We start from the raw sequence: 16,903 nt of genomic DNA, 5'->3' as shown, positions 1-16,903 counted from the left end.
CCGAAGTAATCCTCGTTTCTTAACTATTGTTCTCGAGTTTATTTCTGTTATAAATTCGTCGTTTAAATATTTAGAAAATTATCTGTCTGGATATCGAATGAAAATTGAATATTTGATATCGTATATCGTGTATTCTTTATTCTTACTAGGAGTTACACATCCTTTTGCTGTATTTTGTTATTTTAATGTAACGTAAGAGAATTTAGCTTCACGCTAAGCAAACAATTGGAAAATGAACTTTACGAGTAAAGGTAGGAGTTAATATTATCGAACATGCATAGATAGAAGACTACGCAAAATACACCAGAGCCTATGAAAACTATTAATTTGTTCGTGTTGAAAATAAACGAAAGGTGTATACATACATATAGATGCCTATGGGAAGTGGAGGATTAAAGATGGCTGAATTCCGTGCTTTCTTTTCATGTATGCGCAACATGCACCGTTACATCTAAATACGCTTTTGTCTTTTTCTTCTTTTTTCTTCTTCCGGTTTAGTATGTGAGAATGATTCGGTTGACGCGCGATGTTGAACGGTTTTTCTTTCCTTTGTATCTTTTATTAACACGTTAAGTGGCGTATCACTCACCAGTGAGCAACAGTCAACTTTCCATTCAGGCTATCGTTTATTAGTAATCACATTGCGATTTCTTTCTCGCTAACATACGTAAATTCGTTGATACGCTGTTCCTTTTACATATCAAATAATTCTTCACCAACAACATAATTCTCTATCGACCAACGTACAGTGTAAACGAAAAATCATCGAAATCAACGCGTTAAATATAATAAAATTGTATAATAAGCAATATGTAATATATAATAAGCGCAAGTCCATGTTAATTATCGTCGATGATAACGACAGGGAATTACGATTAAGTTATGTTGTAAAAGTTATATCAAAGAAGGATCATTGATCGTCGTTCTGCCATGATTCTCTGCACATCCGTCTTCGGTGGGACATCAAGAGGCACCTATTAGTAATTTAGCTGCAAGTTAGCCCGCATCGCGTGTAATTGATCATGATTCACGACTGCCAGCCAAGGCCTCTGCTTTTTCGCCTCTCTGTTTCAAATCGGTCTTCGTACTTTTTCACATTCGATTCCTCTTCTCGTTCACTTACGATTTTTCCGTTTTCTAGGATTTAACGAGCAATATATGTCAGATGACCAGTAAATAACGAGAAAGAAAGTACATTAAACATTTGACAAATCGTATACCGTGTTAGAATACTGGAACACGTCATTCGATAATTTCTCGTACCTGATAAACCGCATATCCAAGACTCCTGTACGCTGTAACAATATATTACTTTATGATAAGATAAGGTTACTAATTACTACTAGCTTGTACCATCGGATTTTAGTTCGGTATTATATAACAAGTTACATCGAAGATTAATTAGTTTTGAAGCAGATCGTATGCGATCGTGGGCGAGGCCAAAGAACGTGTAATTCCATTCATAACTGCACGAGTTCTCGTGACAGAGTCACAGAATCTAATGCCATTTTTAGTACCGCCGACGTGAAAACCTGAGAGGCAGCGTGATGGCCCACTAACATCGACAAGACGAAGCAAGGGAGAACTATGATAATGTGGTCGTTAGTGATGTTACACGTATATCTCCAATCCTATTTATCCTACGTGTAGAAGCGAATCAGTGGCCATACCAAATTTCGTTGAAATGCTTAGCGAAGGTCACGTCTGACGCAGCCCTTGCAAGGAAGAAAGTCTGCCTGGAGAATCGGAAGAAAAGGGAAGAAAAGGGGAAAAAGGGAGGATACGGTGCGTAACGGGACTCGCGGGAAAGCGGGTAGTTTTCGGTGAATTGCATACAAAGGAAGAAAGAGCGAGAGATCGATACAAGTCGCGTTCCGGCCGATTCGAATGCCCGAAATTGTCGGCGGCGCGGCGCCGGGTTGGGGCCGGTCCCCATTCGGTAACCTCGAGCTTCCACGAAGTGTAACGCACTGCGTGCATCGACACGTAGAAAAAGAGAGCCAGGCCAACGACTAAAGAAAGAGGGAGCAATACGAAGGGATGCCGGCTGCTTGGCTACTTGCGTAGGTGTGCGTGAAAGTGCGTGCTCGCACGTACACCATCACGTTTTATATTGGGCGTGTGTCATCGCCCCGCTCTCGCTACTACGCGTCCTGAACGCATAAGAGCTCTTTCAAGAATCCTGGAGCACTTTCCTTCGAGCACCGTTTCGCGTTTCCCTCCCCGCCGCTTTTTGCTAATTAGCTTTTTTAGCGTCCTTGCGTCGTCCGCCAACTGTTTCTTAATCTCGTGAACGGCGTCCTAACCGTAGCTTTAAAACCGCCCTTCCCGACACCGCCCGGCTCTTTCATCTCGTCCTCCTGCATTATTTCTCCTCTTTTATTATTGCCGTTTTGTACTTTTTCGTTCTCTCTCGCTTTTGATCTATCGCAGGGTAAAATTCAAACGAAAAATCACAGTTCCCGTCCTATTAACGTTATCAAAGGCGTGTAGAACGCGTCGCTTGTTTAATCAAGCACGGTTTCCGTGATCATACACCGTACCGAGTTTAAAACACGCGTGCCTTTGTCCGGTGAAAAACAACGCGAAAAAATATAAGGTTAAATATAAAGTTACCCGTGTTTGATTATTTCATCATATGAAAGCACTGGTTGCCGGATCTTTCATACCACGAATTTAGTCAGGATGTTTCTATTTCGATAAAATGTCCCTCGACAGACGGATATACCTCAGTTCGTAAGCGTTAGCAGATTACTTTACGGAAAGTCATTAAAAATTCATTAAAATATTTCTGATTATACATCTGCTTTGGAACCGTGTGGGCTGCGCAGAAACTTGATATGGTTATCGTAACAATTTCAGCTCCACGTGGTATCCTATAAAAATGTTAACTACTGTTAAATAAAACATTACAGAAAGCCAATGGATGCTGTAAACAAAACGTTATGAATATGTTTTTACGTTACATGTTTGAATAATACGAAACCGTTGTCGATATATTAGATATAATATCGGTGGCTTTGTGTCTTTTCAATCACCGAGAAAATACATGGCAATTCAGGCTATATGCTTGTCACAGCATATGTGATATGTGATGACAAAGATCTGGTGATTGATTAATTCGATTAAATATTTTTTCTCCACCACTGTTCCAATCCATAAAAGCTATCGTTAAAGAAGATGATATTTATGTTATTGTAAAATGACACCACATGTCGTTTCAATACATTTTTCTTCATTTTAGACGGATAAACGAAGGTAAATAAATTTTTACTGGGTCGAATTTATTTCTTACCAGTATAAATACAATATTATTTATTTTTGAGAGAACGCTAAAAGCAAAACGTTAATAGAACGTTAACAGAACATTAAGAGAACATAAGTAAACAAGGAAATAGTTGTATCTAAAAGATTATTAATCCAAAGGAAGAGATCGCTCGTTTTCCCCGGTAAACAAGTCAGTTTGTAGTCATAAGAATATGAATTTGTATGAACATCCGCAGTCTTTATTATATATTGGTTCGGTTCTGGCGCGTTTCTTTTTTCCAATAAACCCATCGTTAACCATTTTACCGTGAATTAAAACGACGATGCATCGCGATAACCATGTTGCAAAGTTTAAAAAAGAAAGAAAAGGTTGTTTCATCTGCATATTTCCGATATAATTATTTACCTAATTGGATAATATGCAATCTCTATATGGGAGATTTTAAAGTAGGATACACGTAATGATTAGTGTATCGTCGTAATAAGTACGAATCGTAACAATTTATAGCTTTTCATTCCTCCACGATGGATGGGTTAGAATCGTCGCCCATCTTCCAACGGAACAAGGCGCGACAGCGCATCGATACGATCGAAATTAATAAAATGGAAAATAATTATACCGCGACTCTGAGAAACGAAGAGCGATGATTCTGGTCTTGTTATCGGAAAGCCATTACTCGAGCGGAAGCACCGCGTTTCTCGATCGCTCTTATCCCGCTAATGGCTGCTAGCCGCATCCTCGAAACTTTACTATTCCATCGTCGATCGGTGTCGTCGACTATCCGTCGCGAGGCTTAACACCGCCTAATTACCATCTCGATTAATCAACTAGCTTGGGCCATTCACGATCGTTGGACGGCTTCGAGTGCACAGAGTTTCTCAAACAGCGAATCATTTTCGTAAGAAACGTTGCTGCAAGACCGGAAGCGTTCATCGGTCGACATACAAACAGACACGGCAATAACGAAGATACGTTATCCGAGGTAAAGTAGATACGAAAGACGGGAAGATAATGACGAGGACAGTCCACCCACGATTTTCCTGAACGTGAAATCCGCTTCAACTCTGTTTTCAACTTCAACTCTATCTTCGAAGCTCGTCGTTTTTGTTTCTCGTTAATTCGCTCGTGTCTCATCTAACGACGATCTTAATTTAGAACGCTTGACGACGTTAACGTGAATTTTAACAGTTGTTGGTAAAGACCGTTAGTCGATGAAAATCGTAAGCGTAAAATATGAAGTTACGTTTATACTTTAAGTAAAGACGTTTACGCGAAAAGGTTTGATAGTAAAGACAAACGAATCTCGCTTGAAACGATTCAAAGTCGTTAGATTAGTAACATTCGTGTATTGGCGATGTATTTCAAGAAGCGAAGAGAGAGCTTCTTTTAAGATTGAAATTAATCGCACGATGTAAGAGTTAAACGACCCGAAGGCAACGAGTCAAAGTCTCAGCGTGGCTCGAAGGTTACGTGCAAGCGATGGAACGCTCGTCGAATTTGCCAAGAACGGTCGAACGCGCGAATTCAACGTGGAATCGCGGCAGACGCGGAAATAATTAATCACGAGCGTTGCTCGTCCGGTATCCGAGAGAATTTTCAGCGAGTCGATAGTACGAACAGTCAGAGAATTATTATCCGTGGCAGTCCATTAATACACAACCGAATTAGTCGGACCCTTTCGTTCGAGGTACTCCAGATCGAACGAGCTGCGCGTCTTCGGATAACTTTCCTTATTATTTCATTCGTCTCATTAAGAAATCTGCTTCCGTTGACGCGCGCCGCTGAGTAGAAAGTGAGAATTAACGGGGACCAGAAACCGGTACGGAAATAAAGGGAAAACGACGAAGAAAAAGAGGGAGGAAGAAAAAAAAAGGGGGAAAAGGGAACGTCGAGGAGTAGAGACGAGAAACGCGACGTTATTTCTGGAGTAGGAAAACACCGCGTCTGCCCTGCTCCCGTCGAGCATCAGAAATATCGACGCAGCCACTGTGTATGCGTGCCGACCCGATTCTGAATATTTCGTGGATATAGGAGAACTCCGCTGCTATATATCGTCGGGAAACAAGCAATTTATATAACTAGAAGTCGTACAGGGTATTTGAGTACGGGACAAACTGGCGGTACAACTGGAAAAGAGATCATGAATGTAAGTTCATTAGCCGATAGCCAAACCTTTCAATGATACGAGTCATATACAATGGCAGCGAGAAGCAAGTTCATAAAGTAAGAAATATAAAAGGACACTTTAATTTCACGAAGTGGATTTATATTTAATAAGTAGAGTGAAAAAGAATATAATATAGAACAGGAAAGGGATGTTTGTTATCAACATGGTAAAAAATCTTTAGTAATAATAATCTATTTTTATTTCGGTCTAGAGATGAATTCGCCTTCTTTATACTCATCCGTCCGTATTTTGTATATTTACGTAAATCATTTATACGCTGACCTAGCCGTAAATTTACTTGACCTATTCTTTGCTTAAATATACCAATACGATCTATTCTCTTAACGCGAGAAATGTTTACTAGCAAAAGTTATTAAAATTCATTGTGTATCGATAATAAACCTTCTTTTATTCACCACCGTATTTCCAATCATTTGGAAGAGTTCAAGTACTTACGGTCGATAGTGTATATCCAGAAAACACGAAGGGATTTTGATTGAGAAAGATCTTTATACGGAAGCTTTCCGATTGCTTCTATGGCTTCCACTCTCTTCTACTCGGCGGTATTACACGCTCCAGTGAATACAGCATATAGAGGATTCGAAAGCCCAACATTTACGTCCCGTTCCTATTGCATTTGAATTTTTTCTCCTTTCCAACATGGTGTATCGATTCATAGGAAACTTTCTGCTTGATCTTGGAACACAGAGAGCTTTGAAAATCCCAGTATGATTTCGTTCGTCGAATATTCGATCTCGTTTCACTTTGTTCACCTGTGACCGGTGTACGTCGCAAACCGATTCGTTTCTTTTTCCTTTTATCCGTCTCATTCTCTTTCGCCAGCAAAATTGCAGTCTTCGATACGCGTTTGGAAAAAAAGAGTGCGTCCGATTGCGCGGTAGTACACGTTCGTATAAATCCACGTGCCAAGATTAATCGCGTGTTCGGTCGGCCAGATTTACGCGCGCTTTGACAGAGATTCGTTCGACTGTTGAACGAACGGGGGATTCGTCGAAAATTGATTTCACCGAAATCAACCTCTTTGTAACTCGGCAATCGAATGAAAGGGCTTTTGCAATAAGAAGTAAAGTAACAAAAATTAATTAAATGTCGGGCACTTTTTCCAACGTGTTTTTTTAAATATACGATTAATGCCAAAGACGATCTCTCTATATATTAATACAACGAATAATCGACTATTCTTTGCGTGCTTTCAGTAAGTATGTTGTAACTGTTATATAAATATATCTTCAGGCTCGTTTCAAATTTGACCTATATTATATTCGCGATAACCGTGCCTCGTTAGTAGTAATGAGATTTCAGAATGTTTTTATAATGTACACGTAGAAGATTTGTAAAAGCGTTGGAATACTTTAGAAGTATGTCATTCTAAATTCTAAATAATACTCTTTAATCTGTAATTTACGCTCCTTATCTTATCTTAGGCAATTTTCTAAATTTGGAAAAAATCCTGCTTATCTGATCTGTATCTTAAAGGCTAGGTAATCCGAGAACAGAGAATTTTCCTGGAATCTTGTTTTCGAAAGGTCGTTGGAATATCGTAATTGCGTAATTTATGTCTATCCGAACTGCGGATTTTTATCAACATACGTAAAGAAGTGGATGTGTATAACCATTTATTTCACTCGTTAAATCTCACAACGAGTACTTCGTTTCGAATATTTTACATATTTTAGCATATTACGTGCGTTTTATACGTTTTTGCTTATCCTTTAAAATTTCCCATAAATGCACGAATATTCGTAGTCCGGGTATTTCACTTTTCTACATACACGCAGATGCCAATATTTCGCGTGTGCCGATCTTTTAAAATCGATTCGCCATGTAATCGCGATAGGAAAAGAAAGCCGAGAGGAAGAGCAAGAACACGAAACATTGACCAAACATCGTTAGCGAACTAATTTCTGTATCCAGAGGGTGGTAAAGAAAGGAAACAAAAACGAAGTGTACAGAAGGGATCTCGATGTTGTAGGAGATTTCCAGTGGAGGAGAAAAACCTGACAAAGGGGATTACGGAACAAAGGAATTAGCGAATTAAAAACGGTGAAAACAGGAAAGGACGAAGCGCACCTCGGCCATTGAGATTCCATCCGCGAGCGTATTAGCCGTAGTTGCGCCAGCGGGAAAGATGCGCCGAAGCTGAAGGAGAATCGTTGGCTGCAGACGGAGGCCGATAGGGGAGAATGGGTCTGATAAATCGATTTCACGCTCGCGTTGCTCGGGCGCAAATTAATCCGGTGAATGCGACCGAATCGTCCCCGGAAAACGCTTCGACTCGCGCGAAGAGAACCAAAGATCTATGAGATTCAACGCCAGCCAAGAAGCTTGACTCACACGCGAAACAAATACGTGGTTCTTTTATATAGTATAATATATAAAATTGTGCGTTACAAATATTTCTTTATAAATATTAGTGTCAATGCCAGTGATAATTAATGTTAATAAATCGGTGAAACGAGCACACGCTATCGCGACACGCTGATACGCACTAACATTTCACACGAGACACAATAACTCCTTATCTCGTTTGATATAACGAGACGCAAATAACAAAAGCGCGCGGGGTGCGGATTTAATTTTGATTTATCGATGCGAGGGGCAAGTGAATGCAGACGAATACTATAAACTCCCATTCATGAGCGAGTCGTGTAAAAGCTACGCTGATCAACTCCATAAATTGAGATATACTGGAAAGTAAGTTAAGTGGAATTAGCGTAAACTGGAACGGTTAATCTTTGCATTTTGATAAGGAGAGTCAGAAAGCGAGAAAACCACTCGACTCCACCGACAGGTATCATAGATAGGCTTTAAAGTATAAGAAAATTAAACCTTTTGTCGAGAATAGGATTTCACTACTAAGGAAAGTATAATCGATAAATATCCTTCCGTTATAACATCACGCTCAAAGGTTCGTTGTAGCCTTTTGATTTTATTAGCAAGACTCGTTCGTTATAACTTTCATAACGTTTCAGAATTGTTTGTTAGAATGAAATCCCATTTATCCGGACTCGTCTGGGGACAAACAGTCTATATAATTGGAGTTCATACAATAAGAGTTTATCAATCTTCTCCGCTACCTATTATTTTTTGTTCGCGTAATAACAGCTAGCGTTCAGATAAACGAAAGTTTATTTAATACGGGCATTAACTAAACTTTCGTTCCAATAAGTTCCAATAACTGTATTTCACTGTACGCTAGAAAAAGCGTAAAAGATACAATAATTTCACAAAACGGATTTATATTTAATAAGAGCGACGAACAAATATAATACACACAAGAAATTAGATAACCGTTACCAATGTGGTAAACAAATTTTAGCGCAAACGTTAGTTTAATAACGTTCTTTTATCCGCCACTGTACTTAGAAGAGGCGTTGTATTGATACGAACACGAATGACGAACGATTAATAGTGGATATTTGCGTAAAATATCGAGCAGTTTGTAACATCCGTCGTGAGTCATACTACGTCACATGCCTTTGCCAGTCCCGCCGAACCTCCGTACCAACTATAATTACGAAGTTTAATTGACTAACGAGTGCAGACGGGGATCGGCGAACCAGTGCAGAAATGGAGCTCTGATTGGTCCATTCACTAAACCCGGCTTCGTTCATTCACGTAGCAATTAATTCGAAAGCGTCTAGCTGCAGGAGTCGAGTATAATGTTCCTCGTAGAAACTTCTCTTCCCGCAATAAAAAAAAAAAAAAGAAAAAAAAAAAGAAAAAAGAAAAGAAAAAGGAAGAAGGAAGGAACGAGTCAGAGAACGTATCGATATCGGCAGTTTCACGACCGAATCTGCAAGTCGACCCGGCTCTACCAACGATATTCCACGGTATATTTCGATCAGTCGGCGTAACTCGCCTGCAACGAGAAAAGAAACCCCACGAATTGAAACCACTGTATAGACACTTTATTTCTTTCGTTTGAATTATTATTCAGCAATGAAACGTTGGGATAATACAATTCTTTATCGGTTATCGAATTAGAAGCACTTGAAGCTTTTAACATTCGTTACTTCTTTTTTTTTTTAAGAAAATTAAAAAACGTAAGTGAATTCTATTAGCAAAATTTATCAATTACTAAAGTGCGTTTGATATATATAAGGACGTTTATGGAGAAAGTTTATGAAATAAAGCGATAAATCGAGCAAATTGTCGGTCGATGAATTGAGAGTTTTAATCCTATTTTTTAGTATTAGTTAGGTTTTATCGATAACCATAGTCTGAAAAAGCTTTGTTCTGAGAGACACTGTGTTTCTATTTATACATATAATAAAATGCCAGAAGTATTGTGTCTGTGCATTCAATAAAGAAGATAAAACTGTCATCCAGGAACAGCTCATAAGCTACGGAGCCGAAAGATCTAATCTTTGGAATTCTTGCCTGCCCGTTTGTTTCTCTATTTCTCCCCGCATCACGTACAAACTACCGAACGAATTTTTAATCTTATTTTCTCCTTCTTCTTGTGCGTGTGTAGCTCAGTGTCCGGAAAAGAACGTTTCGTCTCGATCCGTTTTGCAGAAGCCGAGAAGCTGCTTCAGCGATAATTTGAACAATCAAGAACAATTTGCCATCTATCTAATAACAATACGCGCGTGTATATAATCCATTCTTCTAATCCCGTCTGCATAACCAATTCACTTACGAAACTGAATTTTCCGTGTCCTAACTCGATTCAACCAAGAACAACAACTATACCGAGACGACCGAAACATCGAAGCACCAGCTTCGCATCGTCGCTAGGTCAAATCGCCTGTACGTTTGTCAAATATCTACAATTGCTCGATTTATAATGAAATTTAACACCGGTTTAGTCGCCACCTGATAAAGTTGATAATTTCGCGAGGTCGTTGAACGAACGGATCGTCGAATTCAGTGGAATCTTCTCAGGCTGGCGCAAGGTTTCCCTCGCTAACGGACATATCCCGGTGCCACGGGACACATGTGAAATCGGGATAGTGGGCATGGGAACACACGAAATGCAGATCCGCCTTCGCATATGCCTTAACACACGCACGTATGCGCGCCGTACACCGAATTAACAACGACCTAATTGACCGTCGCTAATTCCCTCGTTCTCAACGCCTGGCCTCCCCCTCGTCGGTTACGTCCACGTCGCGTTTTACGACGGACATCGTTAACGCCGACAGCGTCTCTCAAACTTTCTTCCCGTCTCTACTCGATCAACACCGAGAGAGCTACAACTAGAAACTTGGTCGATGCGAGTTTTCTACTCGACACCGTTCTTTTCTATCGCGTGTTTTTGCGACCGCGAACCCAATTTCTCGACTTTCCCACTAAAGTATTGTACGTCGATCATCGTATATCGTCATTTCATAATGAAACTGTGTCGTTTTTCGAATATGCCTGCCATATCATGAACGTGTCGCTTCTTCGAATAGTTTTCAACGTGCAGTGACTCACGAAAGTATTCGAACGCTCTTAGGAACTTTCTATGTACGTTCTCGCACGAAAGTTTGGAAAGTTAATTATATCGGCTCGAGAGTGGAAAAAATTAAGTAGCTGAGAAAAGGAATTACGTAATAGAGACATGGACGAATAATAAGTATACAACGAAGAAATTATATACTAGTGATATATCAATGGTTTTATTAAAACACGCGTGTAATTTAGAACTCACGATGTACAGCAATTAGCAAAATCGTATCGAGATTGGAGGATGCCCTAATTATTTCATCGTGATTATATCAAGGATATTTGGAACGGGTCTGAAAGCGTATACGGAAGTCACAAAATATTTATTGGAAGCATACACTTTGCAAAAGGTCGAAGATATTTGTACACTCGATTATTCACTGTGTAGCGAGACTATCGTTAGCACTAATTGTATATACGTTCAACACTGTGTACTATTCCTACTGTCTTCTGATCTTTTGCTAGGTGTGTATGTTCGCAGCGTACGTCTCGTAACCTCTATGTGCATTTCTGAATTCGTTTCAAACGTTGCTATTATAATCACGACAGTCGTGTCTCGTTACAGTGCCAACAAAATTTCGAAAATTTCCGTGCGATGCGAATAACATATCGATAAAATAATCCCGTGGTAAGCGTCCGGATGCTTTCGGCTAAGCAAGCTGTTTTCCTGAAAAGCTTGACGGAGTTGTGTCACTTTTACACACACACACACAGGCGTGCAATATCATCGACGTATCGCTTCTTCAACGGGTTTTCAAACTAATTCCCGTCGATGCTGGTATTTTCGTCCCGTGTTCTTGCAACTTTGGCCACCGCGATGGCATTAAAGATAAGCTTCCTCTTTAAACGGAAGCTCGATTCCCGTACACAGAGTCGCGAACTAAAAATATCGTCGGGATGCATCGATCAGAGGGAACCGGATTCGGACGCCAAAGTATTCGGCCTTGATCGAATCGATCTGCGTTCAATTCGTCTCGATCGGACTTCGTTTCCTCTCAAAGGGTCAGAAAAAAATTTGCGCCTCAAAGCCAACGAAGTTGTGCGTTCGAAATAGAAGAGGGGCTTGGCTCGCGATTCGTCATTCTGCCGAGTACGAGCGTTGGAGCGTGGGTCGCCTGAGCGTAGGTATTAAATGAACTGTAATTATCATTTATACTTTGGCAGACTTCACGCTTCGTGTTTTGTTCGTTCCCGGTGAACGATACGTGAAAAAGCCGAGCGAGAAACAGCGCCGAGATGGCTACAGACTTGCCCTCTTTTGTCCGCTCTTCACGCAGGATACGTATTTCGCAAAGATAGTGAAAGTATTTAAAGAGTCAATTATCCATCGTATCGGCCAGCCTCGATATTCAATGGAGCCGTATTTAACGCTTATTATATAACACTACTAGTTTCCTACTAAATATATGGTTTGTCGTAAATAACTCGTATATTTAGACTGGTTTCAAATTTTTAATTAGCGTGCTCGTGATAATTGTGTCTTGTTATAGTAGATGGAAGTTCAAAATGCATACAGTATACCGATAAATACTTGGCACAAATATTTGCACACTTTGCAATGTTAAATCGAATGATTTCCACGATATTTCTTTTTTTAATTACTTTATTATAAATCTCTTAATTCGCCCGTATCATACGCGTGTCTTGTAACGTAAAATAATAAAGTGAGATTCGTTAGACTTTTATGACAATCGCAATAAGTAGATATTCTGGTAATTATAGCATTGTAATACATTACACAAAAGTTCTTTTTTTTTGCGGGAAAGCGTTCGAATACTTCTGTGCGCGAATAACCCTGTAAATGATACGACATTAAACTTCAGTTTAAAAAAAATGGATGCGGTCCTCATTTTTGCCGCAACAAACGTCAAGCGAAAATATCGCTTTCGACGGGGAATTCGCGAAGAACATCGACAAACCCTCGGTGAAACTGGGCTCGCGCAAATAACTCACGTTTCCTCGCCAGACAAAGTTTCCTCGATGGTTGGAATTTATCAAGGAATTCAGTTAGCTCGGATTTAACCGAGCAACCGTAATTTCCATCCCCCGAGGAGAGAAAGAGTTGGTCGAATTACCCGACAGTCGAAGACATTCTACTATTCCTACTGGATATTGGAGAGGCGAGACGAGGTCTTTTTCCAAGTACGGTTTACCGAGATTAAATATTTTCGGATTACCGAACGACGAGCCTTCCACGCCACCGTGAACGCAGGTCGATTAAAACCATGAACCATTACTTTGTTATAACACAAATTTAAAATGTTATAGAGTACGAATTCGATGATCAACTTAAGTGATCTTCATTGCCGATAATCGTTATACAGGGTGGTTGGTAACTGGTGGTATAAGCGGAAAGGGGGTGATTCTACGCGAAAAAAGAAGTCGAAAATATAGAATAAAAATTTTTCGTTCGAGGCTTTGTTTTCGAGAGGATCGACTTTGAATTTTCGACTTCTTTTTTCGCGTAGAATCACCCCCTTTCCGCTTGTACCACCATTTACAAACCACCCTGTATATGATTAAAATCTGTTCGACTGCTGGTGGTTATCGATGAGGAACATTTGTTTGGTTACCAATAACCATTATAGGTGGTGAAAATATCGTGTGATTTACTAGCGATCATTATCGACGCCGATAAACTTCTTTTTTATCATTTTCTATCATCTTCAATTTCACAATGCTATTAGTAACATTGAAACTATCAATAATATTGATCAAAATATTCGACGATAATCGACAATAACCAAGAAGATAGATCGTCGTCGATAGCGAGAATAGTACTAATCAAAAAATATTTCCATCGCCTGTACTGGTTACCAGCAAGCGAAAAATGTTCTCATCATCAATAATGATTGCTCGTAACTAAAACCGATTTCCATCGTCGAGATAACGATTACCAACAACCAAACAGATTCGAGTCATCTGTAATGGTTATTCGTAATTAGGTGCAATATGAAAAGTTGATATCTTCTAGTAATTTCTAGTAATGAGAACTTGAGGTTCTCAACAGAAACCCTCAAAGAGACGCTCCAGACGATCAATATGTTGTAAATACAACGTTGAAGATCTTAAATATTAGCGATAATACCGATCGTCTGCGCGCTTCTTAATGATCACTGCCCTGGATTCATCTTTTCCGTAGAAATTTTAAACGAATAACCATTATCTTTGGTGTCCGATTGAAACGTAAAGGTGACGAAGCAGGCAATCGATGTAACGAGGTCCTGTAGAAGCTGGAGTATCATCGATGGAGAAAAATGTGGGTCATCGTGGAATTTTGATTGGCCGTTTAAACCGCGTAGAGTCGTGGCGATGCCGCGAACGGAACCGTCATAAACATGCGCACATGTGCGCTGTTTATGGGAACGAGATTGACGTCAAGGGTGACCAAAGGAAAAAAGGACGGCTCGCAAAAAGATCGGCCAAATGTACGCGCGAACAAGGTCCCTTCGATAGACCGAACGACCAACTTTATCCCTTGACGCAAACGATGCTCAAAGAACTTCCAACTTTCCTCCCCTCCTTTTTTTTTTTAGTTTTTCCGCTTAACGCTCGTTTAATCGCGTCCCAGAGGCGTCTTGCGCTATTAGTTGGCAACTAATAACGTTAGCGAACTCGCAACAAATCGTAGTTCGTAAAGTTCACTTGCGCAAACAGTTTTTACAATTTTGCGAGCTGCGAGTTAGGTAACTGATAGGTCGCTTGCCAAAATAAGCAAAACCTTAAATACGCGAAATCGCAGGAAAAGTGTTGCAATTTCCTCCGCGAGCACGATATTATTAGTGCGCTTTATAAATATTTGTAGCAATATATTATTGTGCAAGCTACGGCTTGTAACTTGACTCAATCGATAACAAAATTAATAATATTATTCACGTTCGTATGAAATTTCTCGTATAATTATTTATGACTCGCGTTATCTAGAAGCGTCAAATATGAGAAATATTACCATCGGCTGACATTTAATCCGTACAATTTACTCGCGGAATTTTATCCATTCTATTGATTCTACGGTGCAAGAGGAGATATTAGTATCGGTAATTTGTAACTTTCAAAATTTCACTGATAATTGGTTCGATCGTGCGGGATATTTTTTTTTGCAAACGTAAAGCGTGCACGTGCACGCAGCAGAGGAGATTAATAATGGAGCAAAACGAGATTTCCACAAATCAGTTAGACATGGCGTAATAAACGTTTTCGCATTAGCGATAATTATATCGTACGTGGACGTTCGGCAGCGGATTGGCCGCATCATTTTGCGAACGCTCGTGTAACGCATCGGCTCGTGACGAATATTAAATTCTGGTGGCACTGGTCTGTCGCAAATATTTCGTGCCGAGGCTGCACCTTGTGACCGTAATTGAATTCATATAACGCGGATTATGGCACGTAATGCTGCCTGAAAATCATCCCGACCGAGAGCTTTGTAACTCGTGCGAGTATTGTAATAACTACGCTTCGTCACGTGCTATAAAATTTTCAATTGCTTATAGATAGCTTCTATTAAAATATATTATGCTATAATATAATATAAATTTCACTAACACTCTTATGTCACGCCTTTATCACGATTATATCGTTGAAGTTTGAAACAAACTTGAAAATATATATAAGAACTGCGAGACATTGCAAACATTCGCTTCGTAGAAATTCGCAAAGTATTTGAACAGTCGATTATTTATTACGTTAATAAATTTCGGTATTCTATGGGGCTATATTTAACGCTTATTATATATTTTGTGTATGACTATGCATAAATAACTCTCGTCTTCCCTTAAATTCAATTAGAATCCTGACATCGATCAATAACGACAGCCACGTGCCATGAAATTTTCGTCTCATCGTCCATCGACGTGACAGCTGTTTTTAAAGGATTAAAGTACAACTTATCGAAAGGAAGCAAGCGTTTGATCGCGGAACGAGTACGCGATAGCACATGAACGGCAGCGTAATCGCCAAAAGACGTGACACAATAACAACGAGGTTGCATGGAAAAGAGAGCCTGTAGCGCGTCAACGTCGCAATGATTCATTCGATGCGATTATAGTCTTGTCAGAATTCGCACGATTTGGTCAGCAACGTCGTAACCGGTTTTGATTTCCGGCTAAAACGTCAACAGGAAATTAACGACAAATCGAATGCCGTAACAGTCAGGTGGATAGCTTTAAATCCGTTAGACAATCGGGAAGTAATTATGGCTTTGAATTTGCGTCGCGTCGACCCAATTAGACTAGCCTGAATTAAATGCATTTTCCGATCAATTCGCAATCTACCGTGGAATTCATCGGCCATTGCGATGCGCGCACGGAAGGAGAAGGTAATCGTGAAAGTATAGTACAGAACCGGTTGCAATGGAAACGTAACGAAATTACGTTGATTCGCGTGCGTTCACTGAAATCGTCGGTCTGTAAAACGTACGTATTACAGACGGTACGATACATCTCGTAACTACGAAGCCAGTGAAAAATGTTCAACTATAGAAGCTCCTTAAAAAGCAAATCGATCGACTCCATTTTCTAGAAAATTATTAATTTCACACAGGTACTAGCCATTATCTAGGTACATACAGTGACGGATAAAGGAAAGTTAGAAAAAATTGATTAAAATTGATAGATGATAAATTTCGTACTAAAAATTGTTTACTATATCGATAACAGTCGTTTATTCGTTATCTCTTATTAAGTATGATTTTGCGAAATTCCGGTGTTTTCTTATATTTCTTATTTTATACACTTTCTTCTGCCCCTCACTGTAATTACTATCCAACTCCACGAAAAAGAAATGTTCAGCAAGCTAAGAGCAATTAGTTTCAGCGAATAGACTCAAGTTTCTAGATTTTGTAGCTTATGTCTCTGGACATTCGCATCTTCTGTCATGGAAAAAGCGACACAACGTTTTTGGTTACCCGATAGATTCAACCTTCACGAGAGGATAGACATTTTAGCAATTTCTTTATAAATTAAAACTTTCAACTAAAGATTCTAACAGCTACTTGTCCATCAGCTGCACCA

At 39.6% G+C, this 16,903-nt stretch overlaps 1 protein-coding gene across 1 annotated transcript in view; it reads left to right on the top strand.

Moving 5' to 3' along the window:
• LOC126870600 (uncharacterized) overlaps positions 1 to 16,903 on the top strand; it is a 71,226-nt gene that overhangs the window by 24,435 nt on the left and 29,888 nt on the right. The window lies entirely within an intron of this gene.

The sequence above is a fragment of the Bombus huntii genome, chromosome 10, assembly GCF_024542735.1.
Source record: "Bombus huntii isolate Logan2020A chromosome 10, iyBomHunt1.1, whole genome shotgun sequence".
NCBI classification, from domain to species: Eukaryota; Metazoa; Arthropoda; class Insecta; order Hymenoptera; family Apidae; genus Bombus; species Bombus huntii.
The sequence above is the reverse complement of the archived record's forward strand: the minus strand, read 5'-3'. Positions and strand labels throughout refer to the sequence as shown.